Below are 12,894 nucleotides of genomic sequence, written 5' to 3'. Positions count from 1 at the left end.
AATATTTATATTCTTTCACTAGTAAGCGGCATATAATAAGCATAAAAGCATAAAAGACCCTTAACTTCTAGCATGTGTGCATCTGTTTGTCTTTTATTCCCTAGGTTTCATTCCAGGATCTAGTTCTGCAGTAAGACAGCCATTTAAATTGTAGAACAACAAAATGTTACCACTGGTTCATTATATCCTTCATTCATTTATTTTACAAATATTACTGACTGCCTACTTTGTGCCAGGATCTGTGCAGTATACTCAGGATATGATGATGACGAAGGTACACGTAGTCGTTAATCTGAGGAAGTATAGTTTCATGTGAGAGAAACACAATAAATAATCATAAAGACTTTGGACAGGTGCCATTATAGAAGCACACTCATCCAAGGGGGCTTGTAAGAGACAACTATTCCAGACTTTGAGGAAGGGTAGTTAAGGGGAAATGTTCACATTGCATGAGAATTTCCTGTGCCATATATTCTCATGGTGAGTAAAGACTTCAGATGTCATTTAGCTCAAACCTCTTTTGCTGCTGCAATTTTCCGTGTCAGATGGTAATGATTGCATTACCTCTGCAGTATGATCAGTGTAGTTAGACTGCCTGAATGTGAGTCCTGGCTCTACTCATTTAGGGTCTGCACATATGATTTCAGGCATATAGTATATGATACTCAACCTACAGTGGTTCAACTTAAGATTTTTTTACTTTAACTGAAAACTGATGCAAAAGTAATAGGTGTTCAGTGGAAGCTGGACTTTGAATTTTGATCTTTTCCCAGGCTAGCAATATGTGGTATGATACTCCTTCATGATGTTGGGCAGTGGCAGTGAGTCTCAGCTCCTAGTCAATGAAGTCACAAGGGTAAACAACTGATACCCTATGTATCCTATGTTTGAACACATTTAAGGTAGGCTAGGCTAAGCTGTGATGTTCAATTGGTTAAGTGTATAAAGTATTTTCAACTTATGATGTTTCCAGCTTATGATGGGTTTATTGGAATGTTACCCCACCATAAGTGGAGGAGCCTCTATGCATATAATTCATGTACACTCAATTCATGCAATGATCATGTTAATAGGAAACTCACTGTCCACCAAAGCTTTTGATTGTTAGAAAGTTATTCTTCATTATAGGCTGAAATTGGGCTCCTTTAGCTTTTACCTGGAAGATATTTCCACCTTAAAAAAATGGAGAAATTTCAGGGAGGCAACTGTTGGTTCAGTTTAATGAAGTCGATTCCAACATTTAGAGCTTTCTAACAGAAATGGACAGCTAAGGAGGGGTGATTTTCACAAGTTACAATAACCACACAGCCTCTTGATTGCAAAGAGTTCCCTGGATAAAATCCAGAATAGCAGACTTCATAGCTTATCTGTACTACAAGTGGACTCTGAAATGCATTTTGAAAGCACGTGAACACAGGCACATTAAACTTTGATTTTCTACTATAGTGAAACTTATTGGCAAACCCAACTTGATACAGATTTGCGTAAGAACATGAGCACATTATCTTGCAGTGAATTCTGCAAAGGAATTAATATTCCCACAACACTCAGATTAAACTTGGCTCTACAAGAGAGAACTGGGGATCATTCTCCTTTGTTACTATTGAATCAGTTAGTACTTGTGATGAAATTTAGATTATGACATTGGCAATCAAAACCAGCCCTTGACCAGGGACTCCTGCAATGAAGAGATATTAGAAACAAAAGAAACCATGCTGCATTTTGTTAAGCTGGTTTCCAAGGTTTAACTGAACTAAATATGCTTTTGACTGAGAGACATTCTCACCAAGGATTTCCTAGTATGAAAGGTTTATGGCAAATTTTAGGCTAATAGAAACAAGTATGCTTTGGAACAGAGTTGATGTGTGCTTATCAGTTTTGAATTGATTTACAATTCATAAAGCCCTCAGATGGCAGAAAAGAATGACCACTCCATGAGGCACCTTGGTGAAGATAACAGGGGTAGTCGGCAGAGGTCTAAGGTAAATCAAGACTGTGAATGGAGACTGGCAGGCCCACTTCTGCTGCTGCAGTGGCCATTCAGTAACACAGAGGGGCTCACCCTCCCCTCCTGTGTAGCATTTTCATGTCCTTCAGTATATAATCTGAGTTATGTAACTGAACAGCTTATTCTTTGAAGATATGACTCAAGTTGGATTATTTCTAGGGTCAAACTACTATAATTCCTAGCAATTGCATAAAGATTTACATTTGAAAATTAGAAGTAGTACAGTATATAGAAAGGGCTTCCCCTGTGGCTCAATTGGTAAAGAATCTGCCTGCAATGCAGGAGACCTGGGTTTGATCCCTGGGTGGGGAAGATCCCCTGGAAGAGGGCATGGCAACCCACTCCAGAATTCTTGCCTGGGGAATCCCCATGGACAGAGGAGCCTGGTGGGCTACAGTCCATGGGATTGCAAAGAGTCGGACATGACTGAGTGACTAAGAACACAAATAGTATAGAAAAATCATTATAATACACTCCTTTTTTCCTTTTAAAAAAAGTAGGTCCTCAACTTTTAGGTGAGTTTACCAACTTAGAAGGGGTAATTTCTTTTGGTCATTTGAATTCAAAACTACTGCCTTATCTTGCTCTTGCTTTTATTTCTCAGTTAATTTCAGCATCATCTATTCAAGCCAACCAGGCTCAAATCTGAATCTCAAAACAGTAGTGTCTCATAACTGAATCTTAAAGGATCCTCGGTCTAATCACCTGTATGCTACTTAAAGCTTTTATTTAATTTGTGATTCCCCAAGTATTTGAGTACCTACTCAGTACGAGGCACTGTACTCTTTCTACTGAGTAGTACTCATTCTAATCATTTCTGCCCAGTATGAAGCACCTCTGGAAAGAAAGGAGACAGGCAGCCATGAAATTAAAAGACTGTTGCTCCTTGGGAAAAAAAGCTATGATAAACCTAGACAGTATATTAAAAAGCAGAGACATTACTTTGCCAAAAAAGGTCTGTCTAGTCAAAGCTATGGAGAACGCACTGGCGACCCACTCCAGTACTCTTACCTGGAAACTGCCATGGACGGAGGAGCCTGGTAGGCTGCAGTCCATGGGGTCACTAAGAGTCGGACACAACTGAGAGACTTCACTTTCACTTTTCACTTTCATGCATTGGAGAAGGAAATGGCAACCCACTCCAGTGTTCTTGCCTGGAGAATCCCAGGGACGGGGGAGCCTGGTGGGCTGCCGTCTATGGGGTCGCACAGAGTCGGACACGACTGACATGACTTAGCAGCAGTCAAAGCTATGGTATTTCCAGTTGTCATGTATGGATGTGAAAGTTGGACCATAAAGAAGGCTGAGCATCAAAGAATTAATGGTTTCAAACTGTGGTGTTGGAGAAGACTCTTGATAGTCCCTTGAACTGCAAGGAGATCAAACCAGTCAATTCTAAAGGAAATCAACCCTGAATATTCATTGGAAAGACTGCTGCTGAAGCTGAAGCTCCAATACTTTGGCCACCTGATGCAAAGAGCCGACTCACTGGAAAAGACCCTGATTCTGGGAAAGATAGAAGGCAGGAGGAAAAGGGGAAGACAGAAGATGAGATAGTTGGATGGCATCACCGACTCAATGGACATGAGTTTCAGCAAGCTCCGGGAGATGGTGAAGGACAGAGAAGCCTGGCATGCTGCAGTCCATGGGGTCTCAAAGAGTCACACATGACTAAGCAACTAAACAACATATTCATAGCAAAGCACAGCCTGCACTAGTGGAAGAGACATCTAAGAACATTTTAATACGATGGAGTGAGTGCTTTGCAGAGGTCATGTAGAGGACTGGGGAAAAGAGAGGAAGGGTGTCTAGCCCAGAGGAGGCTCCAGGAAGGGGAGTTGGGCCTGCTTTCTAGAATAAGGAACACTACAACTGCATCCTGAAGGGTGAACAGGAGTGATCCAGGTGACTGGCAAGTGTGTGTCCCAGGCAGGGAAACTGGAAGGGCAAAAGTGCAGAAAGTCCATGTGTATCTCTGTGAATCTTGGTCTTCTCATCTGTAAGTGTTTACTTTATAGGAGCACTGTAAGGTATAAATGAGAAAACGTTTATAACAAACATGCAAAGTGCTCATCAAATTATTATTGTTATTATTCTCATCATCATTATTTTTATTACAACTGCTGTAATATATCAATGTAGAGATATACATAGTAACCATATAGTAACAAGATGACCTCCCCAGGCCCCAAATTCTGGCCTGATAAATATCCTAACATATCTATAGTTGGAATGTTCCAATCTGAAACAATCTTAGAGCCTAAAGTTACTAGATACCTCAAGTTATAACAACTCCCCTTGCTTGACATTCCATGCTTACTAAGAACCATGTTGGATTGCCTTCCCTTAGATCCCGGTCACATGGCCAGGATCTAATAGATGGGGAAATAGATGGGGAAACAAAGGGAACAGTGAGAGACTTTATATTCTTGGGCTCCAAAATCATTGCAGACAGTGACTGCAGCCATGAAATAAAAAGACTCTTGCTCCTTGGAAGAAAAGCTATGACAAACCTAGACAGCATATAAAAAAAGCAGAGACATTACTTTGCCAACAAAGGTCCGTCTAGTCAAAGCTATGAATTTTCCAGTAGTCATGTATGGATGTGAGAATTGGGCCATAAAGAAAGCTGAGTGCTGAAGAACTGATGCTTTTGAACTGTGGTGTTGGAAAAGACTTTTGAGAGTCCCTTGGACTGCTAGGAGATAACACTAATCAATCCTAAAGGAACTCAGTCCTGAATACTCACTGGAAGGACTGATGCTGAAGCTGAAGCTCCAATACTTTGGCCATCTGATGCAAAGAACTGACTCATTGGAAAAGACCCTAATGCTGGGCAAGATCGAAGGCAGGAGAAGGGGATGACAGAAGATGAGATAGTTGGATGGCATCACTGACTGGATGAACATGAGTTTGAGCAAGCTCTGGGATCTGCCAGGAGTTGCCTGCCCGTGGCCCAGAGGCTTGTAAGACATCCAAGATTGGTTTCCCTATATACAAAATATACTTTTAGCACCCTATATGCAAAATATATACACCAAAATACACGGAAATCAGATTGATTATATTCTTTGCAGCCAAAGATGGAGAAGCTCTATACAGTCAACAAAAACAAGACCAGGAGCTGACTGTGGCTTATAGAACATGAAGTTCTTATTGCCAAATTCAGACTTAAATTGAAGAAAGTAGGGAAAACCAGTAGACCATTCAGGTATGACCTAGATCAAATCCCTTATGATTATACAGTGGAAGTGAGAAATAGATTTAAGGGACTAGATCTGATAGATAGAGTGCCTGATGAACTATGGACGGAGGTTCGTGACATTGTACAGGAGACAGGGATCAAGACCATCCCCATGGAAAAGAAATGCAAAAATGCAAAATGGCTGCCTGGGGAGGCCTTACAAATAGCTGTGAAAAGAAGAGAAGCGAAAAGCAAAGGAGAAAAGGAAAGATATAAGCATCTGAATGCAGAGCTCCGAAGAGTAGCAAGGAGACATAAGAAAGCCTTCCTCAGCGATCAATGCAAAGAAATAGAGGAAAACAACAGAATGGGAAAGACTAGAGATCTCTTCAAGAAAATTAGAAATACCAAGGGAACATTTCATGCAAAGATGGGCTCGATAAAGGACAGAAATGGTATGGACCTAACAGAAGCAGAAGAGGTGGCAAGAATACACAGAAGAACTATATAAAAAAAGATCTTCCTGTCCCAGATAACCACGATGGTGTGATCACTCACCTAGAGCCAGACATCCTGGAATGTGAAGTCAAGTGGGCCTTAGAAAGCACCACTACAAACAAAGCTAGTGGAGGTGATGGAATTCCAGTTGAGCTATTTCAAATCCTGGAAGATGATGCTGTGAAAGTGCTGCACTCAATATGCCAGCAAATTTGGAAAACTCAGCAGTGGCCACAGGACTGGAAAAGGTCAGTTTTCATTCCAATCCCAAAGAAAGGCAATGCCAAAGAATGCTCAAACTACTGCACAATTGCACTCATCTCACAGGCTAGTAAAGTAATGCTCTAAATTCTCCAAGCCAGGCTTCAGCAATATGTGAACTGTGAACTTCCTAATGTTCAAGCTGGTTTTTAGAAAAGGCAGAGGAACCAGAGATCAAATTGCCGACATCTGCTGGATCATAGAAAAAGGAACAGAGTTCCAGAAAAACATCTATTTCTGCTTTATTGACTATGCCAAAGCCTTTGACTGTGTGGATCACAATCAACTGTGGAAAATTCTTCAAGAGATGGGAATACCAGACCACCTGACCTGCCTCTTGAGAAACCTATATGCAGGTCAGGAAGCAACAGTTAGAACTGGACATGGAACAACAGACTGGTTCCAAATAGGAAAAGGAGTACATCAAGGCTGTATATTGTCACCCTGCTTATTTAACTTCTATGCAGAGTACATCATGAGAAACGCTGGACTGGAAGAAGCACAAGCTGGAATCAAGATTGCTGGGAGAAATATCAATAACCTCAGATATGCAGATGACACCACCCTTATGGCAGAAAGTGAAGAGGAACTAAAGAGCCTCTTGATGAAAGTAAAGTGGAGAGTGAAAAAGTTGGCTTAAAGCTCAACATTCAGAAAACGAAGATCATGGCATCTGTTCCCATCAATTCATGGGAAATAGATGGGGAAACAGTGGAAACAGTGTCAGACTTTATTTTTTTTGGCGGGGGGGGCTCCAAAATCAGTGCAGATGGTGACTGCGGCCATGAAATTTAAAGACACTTACTCCTTGGAAGGAAAGTTATGACCAACCTAGATAGTATATTCAAAAGCAGAGACATTACTTTGCCAACAAAGGTCCGTCTAGTCAAGACTATGGTTTTTCCAGTGGTCATGTATGGATGTGAGAGTTGAACCGTGAAGAAAGCTGAGCGCCGAAGAAGTGATGCTTTTGAACTGTGGTGTTGGAGAAGACTCTTGAGAGTCCCTTGGACTGCAAGGAGATCCAACCAGTCCATTCTGAAGGAGATCAGCCCTGGGATTTCTTTGGAAAGACTGATGCTAAAGCTGAAACTCCAGTAGTTTGGCCACCTCATGCCAAGAGTTGACTCACTGGAAAAGACTCTGATGCTCAAGAGATTGGGGGCAGGAGGAGAAGGGGATGACAGAGGATGAGATGGCTGGATTGCATCACTGACTTGATGGACTGAACTCCGGGAGTTGGTGATGGACAGGGAGGCCTGGTGTGCTGCGATTCATGGGGTTGCAAAGAGTAGGACACGACTGAGCAACTGAACTGAACTGAAATGGATACAAAATATACTTATTAGACGAATAGTGGAAACAGCAGATCCTATACACTGGGAGATAAAAATTAAAGAAAGTAAGCATGGGATGGAGAAAGCAAATGGAGAAATACTTAATGGGGTAGATGAAATATTGTTCTGACTTCTCCTGGATTTTCCTTGACCATGCCCTCCTGCTGAGATAGATATGCTTTTGCAAGGCAGAACTGGAGATGAGTAAATAGGAAGGTGGTTATCCACTTTTATCATCACAGCACTCCACATCACAGTTCCAGAAAATGCTAATGAAGAAAATTCTGTGAGTTTGTGGAATCAGAACCCAAATTACTTTCAGAATTTAGAAGAATCAGAGTAGGAGGACTTCTCTGGTGGTTCATCGATTAAGACTTCACATTCCAATATTGGAGGTGTGGGTTCCATACCTGGCTGGGGAGCTAAGATATCACACGTGCCTCAGGGCCAAAAAGCCAAAACATAAAACAGAAGCAATATTGTAACAAATTCAATGAAGACTTTAAAAACTGGTCCACTCAAAAAAAAAAAAAAAAAAAATCAGGGTTAGTACAGCACCAACCACTTAATCCAATGAAACAGAAAAGCACTGATGGGATGATCTTCAAGCATTAGGAAAACAACCCCAGGGCTCCCGCTGACAGGACACTTTCCCAAAGTACTATTAGTTATAATGCATTATCAGCTAATTGCAGGCAGTGGACACCCTTTCTATCTTAACTAGAGTGCAACAGCCTTTTAGTTAGTGGGGCTTGCTCAGTCTTTGAAATTGTCTTAATCATTAGTGAACTAGTTAAACAATAACGTTAGGAGATAAAAATAATCAGCAGTGTCACTTGGGAACAAGTCTAAAGTAGAATCGGTGGCCAGAGGCTCTGGGTACAGACATTCCTGATAGTGCAGATTGATGGCTGACAATTCCAGTCAGATAGAGCCTCATCCTGGCCTCAGGATTACACAGTATCATGAGATCATTGTTGCAGGCTCATTTCTGCTACAGTGTGACAGGTGTGTGAGACAGGAAAAGTGCTACCAAGGCATTTCTAGTCCGCTCTCAATCATTCAGAAATTGATGATGCAGTTAGCAGATTTTTGAAACTCGTGTTCGTTTTCTCTTTTTTGGGTCCATTTCACTGATTGTTAATGGCTCCACCTGGGGAGGTCTGGCAATGATGCTGAAACTCAGTCAAGCCTCTTTGACTGTTCTGGAAAAAGGTTTTGAGTGTCAGCTCAGAGACTGTGAAGAGAAGTTCAAATTGTGCTTCAGAATTATCTCTGGATTTTGTTGATTGGCATATTCCTTTTCTACTGCAAGTCACCTGTAATTAACAGAATAAACAAGGCTTAATTTGTTTGGTTTTTATTCATGTTTTGATGACTGGCCAGATGTAGAAAAAGATGGGAAAAAAATCTCTCTTCAAATAATCTGAGATAATAAGAAGACATTGCCTTTTGTTTTATCCAGCTTTTACAAAACACTAAATTTACTTTTCATAAACTTTATACATTAAAATTCACTCTATTTGATATACAGTTCTACGTTTAGACAAATATATATTTTAATAAACCACCATTGCAATCATAATAATTTGTATTATTCCTTCAACCTGAAAAAATGCTTAGAAAATGTCTTTAGAATTTCTTTTACAATAGATCCACTGGTAACAAAAATTCCTTGTTTTTTCCTTCATCTGAAAATGTTTTTCTTTCCCTTCACCCTGAAGGATATTTTCCCTAGGTATACCACATTTCTTTTGTTCCTTCTAGTTGTTGTTTTCCAAATTTGGCACTTTTCTCCATTTGCAGCTAATTGTTTTGGCTAGTGTGAAGTGGAGAAGGCAATGGCACCCCACTCCAGTACTTTTGCCTAGAAAATCCCATGGACGGAGGAGCCTGGTAGGCTGCAGTCCATGGGGTTGCTAGAGTCAGACACGACTGAGCGACTTCACTTTCACTTTTCACTTTCATGCATTGGAGAAGGAAATGGCCACCCACTCCAGTGTTCTTGCCTGGAGAATCCCAGGGATGGGAAGCCTAGTGGGCTGCCGTCTATGGGGTCACACAGAGTCGGACACGACTAAAGCGACGCAGCAGCAGCAGCAGCAGCAGGCATCTAACTTTATTTTTTCTAACTTGTTAGTTTATTTTCGGGCTTCCCAGGTGGCACTAGTGGTAAAGAACTCTCCTGCCAATGCAGGATATTAAAGAGACGTGGGTTCAATCCCTGGGTTGGGAAGATCCCCTGGATGGCATGGCAACCCACTCCAGTATTCTTGCCTGGAAAACCCCATGGACAGAAGAGCCTGGAGGGCTACAGTCCATAGGGTCACAAAGAGTTGGGCAGGACTAAATCAACTCAGCACTGCACAAGCATATATTCTGTAACATTTGTCATGTTATATATAATTTCCCTGGTAGCTCAGCTGGTAAAGAATCCGTCTGCAATGCAAGAGACCCCAGTTTGATCCCTGGGTTGGGAAGATCCCCTGGAGGAGGGCATGGCAACCCACTCCAGTATTCTTGCCTGGAGAATCATGAGGTCGCAAAGAGTCAGAGATGACTGAGCAACTAAGCACAGCACGTATACTTTCCACTTGTTTGAAATACCCATTTTATCAAGTGTTAATTACTTTTATATAGTTGTGACTGCTGAGTTTTTAATTCTGTTTTGCCATAAGTCTGTGTATTTGTTGATGTTGTCATTCAGTTGCTAAGTCGTATCCAACTATTTTCGACCTCATGGACTGTAGTACACCAGGTTCCTCTATACTCCACTAACTCACAGAGTTTGCTCAGATTCATGTCCATTGACTCAGTGACCCTCTCTAACCATCTGATCCCCTGCTGCCACTTTCTCCTTTGCCTTCAATTTTTTCCAGCGTCAGAGTCTTTTCCAATGAGTCACCTCTTCACATCAAGTGGCCAAAGTATTGGAGCTTCAGCTTTAGCAACAGTCCTTCCATGAATATTCAGGGTTGATTTTCTTTAGGATTGACTGGTTTGATATCCTTACATTCCAAGAGGGAGGGAACACATGTATACCTATGGCTGATTCACATTGTTGTATGGCAGAAACCAACACAATATTGTAAAGTAATTATCCTCCAATTAAAAATAAATAAATTTAAGAGAAAAGATCACACTGCTTATAAATGCTTAAAAAAAGAGAAAAGAGTCTTCTCCAGCACCATGATTTGAAAGTATCAATTCTTTAGCTCTCAGTCTTCTTTATGATCAAACTCTCACATTGGTACATGACTACTGGAAAAGCCATAACTTTGACTATACAGATCTTTGTTGGCAAATTGATGTCTCTGCTTCTTAATATGCTGTCTAGGTTTGTCATGGCTGTTCCTCCAAGGAGCAAGTGTCTTTTAATTTCATGGCTACAGTCACTGTCCCACAGTGATTTTGGAGCCCAAGAAAAGAAAATTTGTCATCGCTTCCACTTTTTCCCCTTCTATTTGCCAGGAAGTGATGGGACTGGATGCTATGATCTTAGTCTTTTGAATGTTAAGCTTTAAGCCAGTTTTTTCACTCTCCTCTTTCACTCTCATCAAGAGGCTCTTTAGTTCCTCTTCACTTTCTGCCATTAAAGTGGTATCATCTGCATATCTGAGGTTGTTGATATTTCTTCTGGCAATCGTAATTCCAGCTTGTGATTCATTCAGCCCAGAATTTCACATGATGTGCTCAGCATATATGTTAAATAAGCAGGATGACGATATACAGTCTTGTTGTACTCCTTCCCAATTTTGAACCAGTCCATTGTTCCATGCAAGGTTCCTGTTGCTTCTTGACCAGCATACAGGTTTCTCAGGAGACAGGGAAGGTGGTCTGGTACTCTCATCTCTTTTCCCACAGTTTGTTGTGATCGGCATAGTCAAAGGCTTTAGCATAGTCAATGAAGCAGAAGCAGATGTTTTTTGGAACTCCCTTGCTTTCTCCATGATCCAATGAATGTTGACAATTTGGTTTCTGGTTCCTCTGCCTCTTTGAAACCCAACTTATACATCTCAAAGTTCTTGGTTCACATACTGCTTGAACCTAGCCTGAAGGATTTTGAGCATAACCTTGCTAGCATGTAAAATAAGCACAATTTTACAGTAGTTTGAACATTCTTTGGCATTGCCCTTCCTTGGGACTGGAATGAAAACTGACCTTTTCCAGTCTTGTGGTCACTGCTGAGTTTTCCAAATTTGCTGACTTATTGAGTGCAGCCCTTTGACAGCATCATCTTTTAGGATTTTAAATAGCTCGGTTGGAACTCTACTACCTCCTCTAGCTTTGCCTGTAGTAATACTTCCTAAGACCCACCTGACTTCGCACTCCAGGATATCCAGCTCTTGATGAGTGACCACACCATCGTGGTTATCCAAGTCATTGAGACTTTTCTGGTACAGTTCTTCTGTGTATTCTTCTGTGCCACTTCTTCTTAATCTCTTCTGTTTCTGTTAAGTCCTTGCCCTTTCTGTCCTTTACCATGCCCATCCTTGCGTGAAATCTTGATATCTCCAATTTTCTTGAAGAGATCTCTAGTCTTCCCCATTCTATTTTTTTCCCCTCTGTTTCTTTGCATTGTTCAGTTAAGAAGGCCTTCTTATCTCATGCCACAATTTTATATTGATACATTTTTAGTATTGCTGGAATTAGCAAATGAAAATATGGGCCACTCATTTAAATTTGAACTTCAAATAAACAACAAATAATTGTTCAGCATATGTATGTTTCAAACATTTCATGAGATTCCAAAATTCAGATGTAACTGATTCACCTGTATTTTTCTCAGTTCGGCTCAGTCACTCAGTTGTGTCTGACTCTATGTGACCCCATGAACTGCAGCACACCAGGCTTCTCTGTCCATCACCAACTCCCAAAGCTTGCTCAAACTTATGTCCATCAAGTCAGTGATGCCATCCAACCATCTCATCCTCTGTCATCCTCTTCTCCTCTGGCAATAATAAATTCCAGTGTCTGCCACACATACTTCCTACAGTCCTTTTTCTTTTACAGAATGTTCTATTATTTTTTTTTTTAAAGTGAAGAGTAGAATCCTTTAAGAAATTGATGGGTAGGTGCTTTCAGAAGTTCTTAGGTGTGAAAGACTACACCAGAGGGACTTCTCTTGTGGCCCAGTGGTCAAGAATCTGCCTTGCAATGCAGAGTATGAAGATTTGATCTTTGGTCGGAAAACTAAGACCCCACATGCTGCACAGCAACCAAGCCCGTGTGCCACAACTACTGAGCCAGTATGCCACAACTAGAGAGTCTGTGTGTTGCAATGAAAGATCCCACCATGACATGCAACTAAGACCCAACTTGGCCAAATAAATAAATGTTCTTTTTTTAAAAAAAAAAAAGACTGCACCAGCAAAAGTAAACAAAAATGGGCTACATTTTCTTTTTTTTCTTTTTTCTTTTTTAAATTTATTTTATTTTTTAACTTTACAATATTGTATTGGTTCTGCCATATATCAAAATGAATCCACCACAGGTATACATGTGTTTCCCATCCTGAACCCTCCTCCCTCCCCATACCATCCCTCTGGGTCGTCCCAGTTCACCAGCCCCAAGCATCCAGTATCGTGCATCGAACCTGGACTGGC

The sequence above is a fragment of the Bos indicus x Bos taurus genome, chromosome 1 (assembly GCF_003369695.1).
Source record: "Bos indicus x Bos taurus breed Angus x Brahman F1 hybrid chromosome 1, Bos_hybrid_MaternalHap_v2.0, whole genome shotgun sequence".
Taxonomy (NCBI): Eukaryota; Metazoa; Chordata; class Mammalia; order Artiodactyla; family Bovidae; genus Bos; species Bos indicus x Bos taurus.
This window is presented reverse-complemented; position numbering follows the sequence as displayed.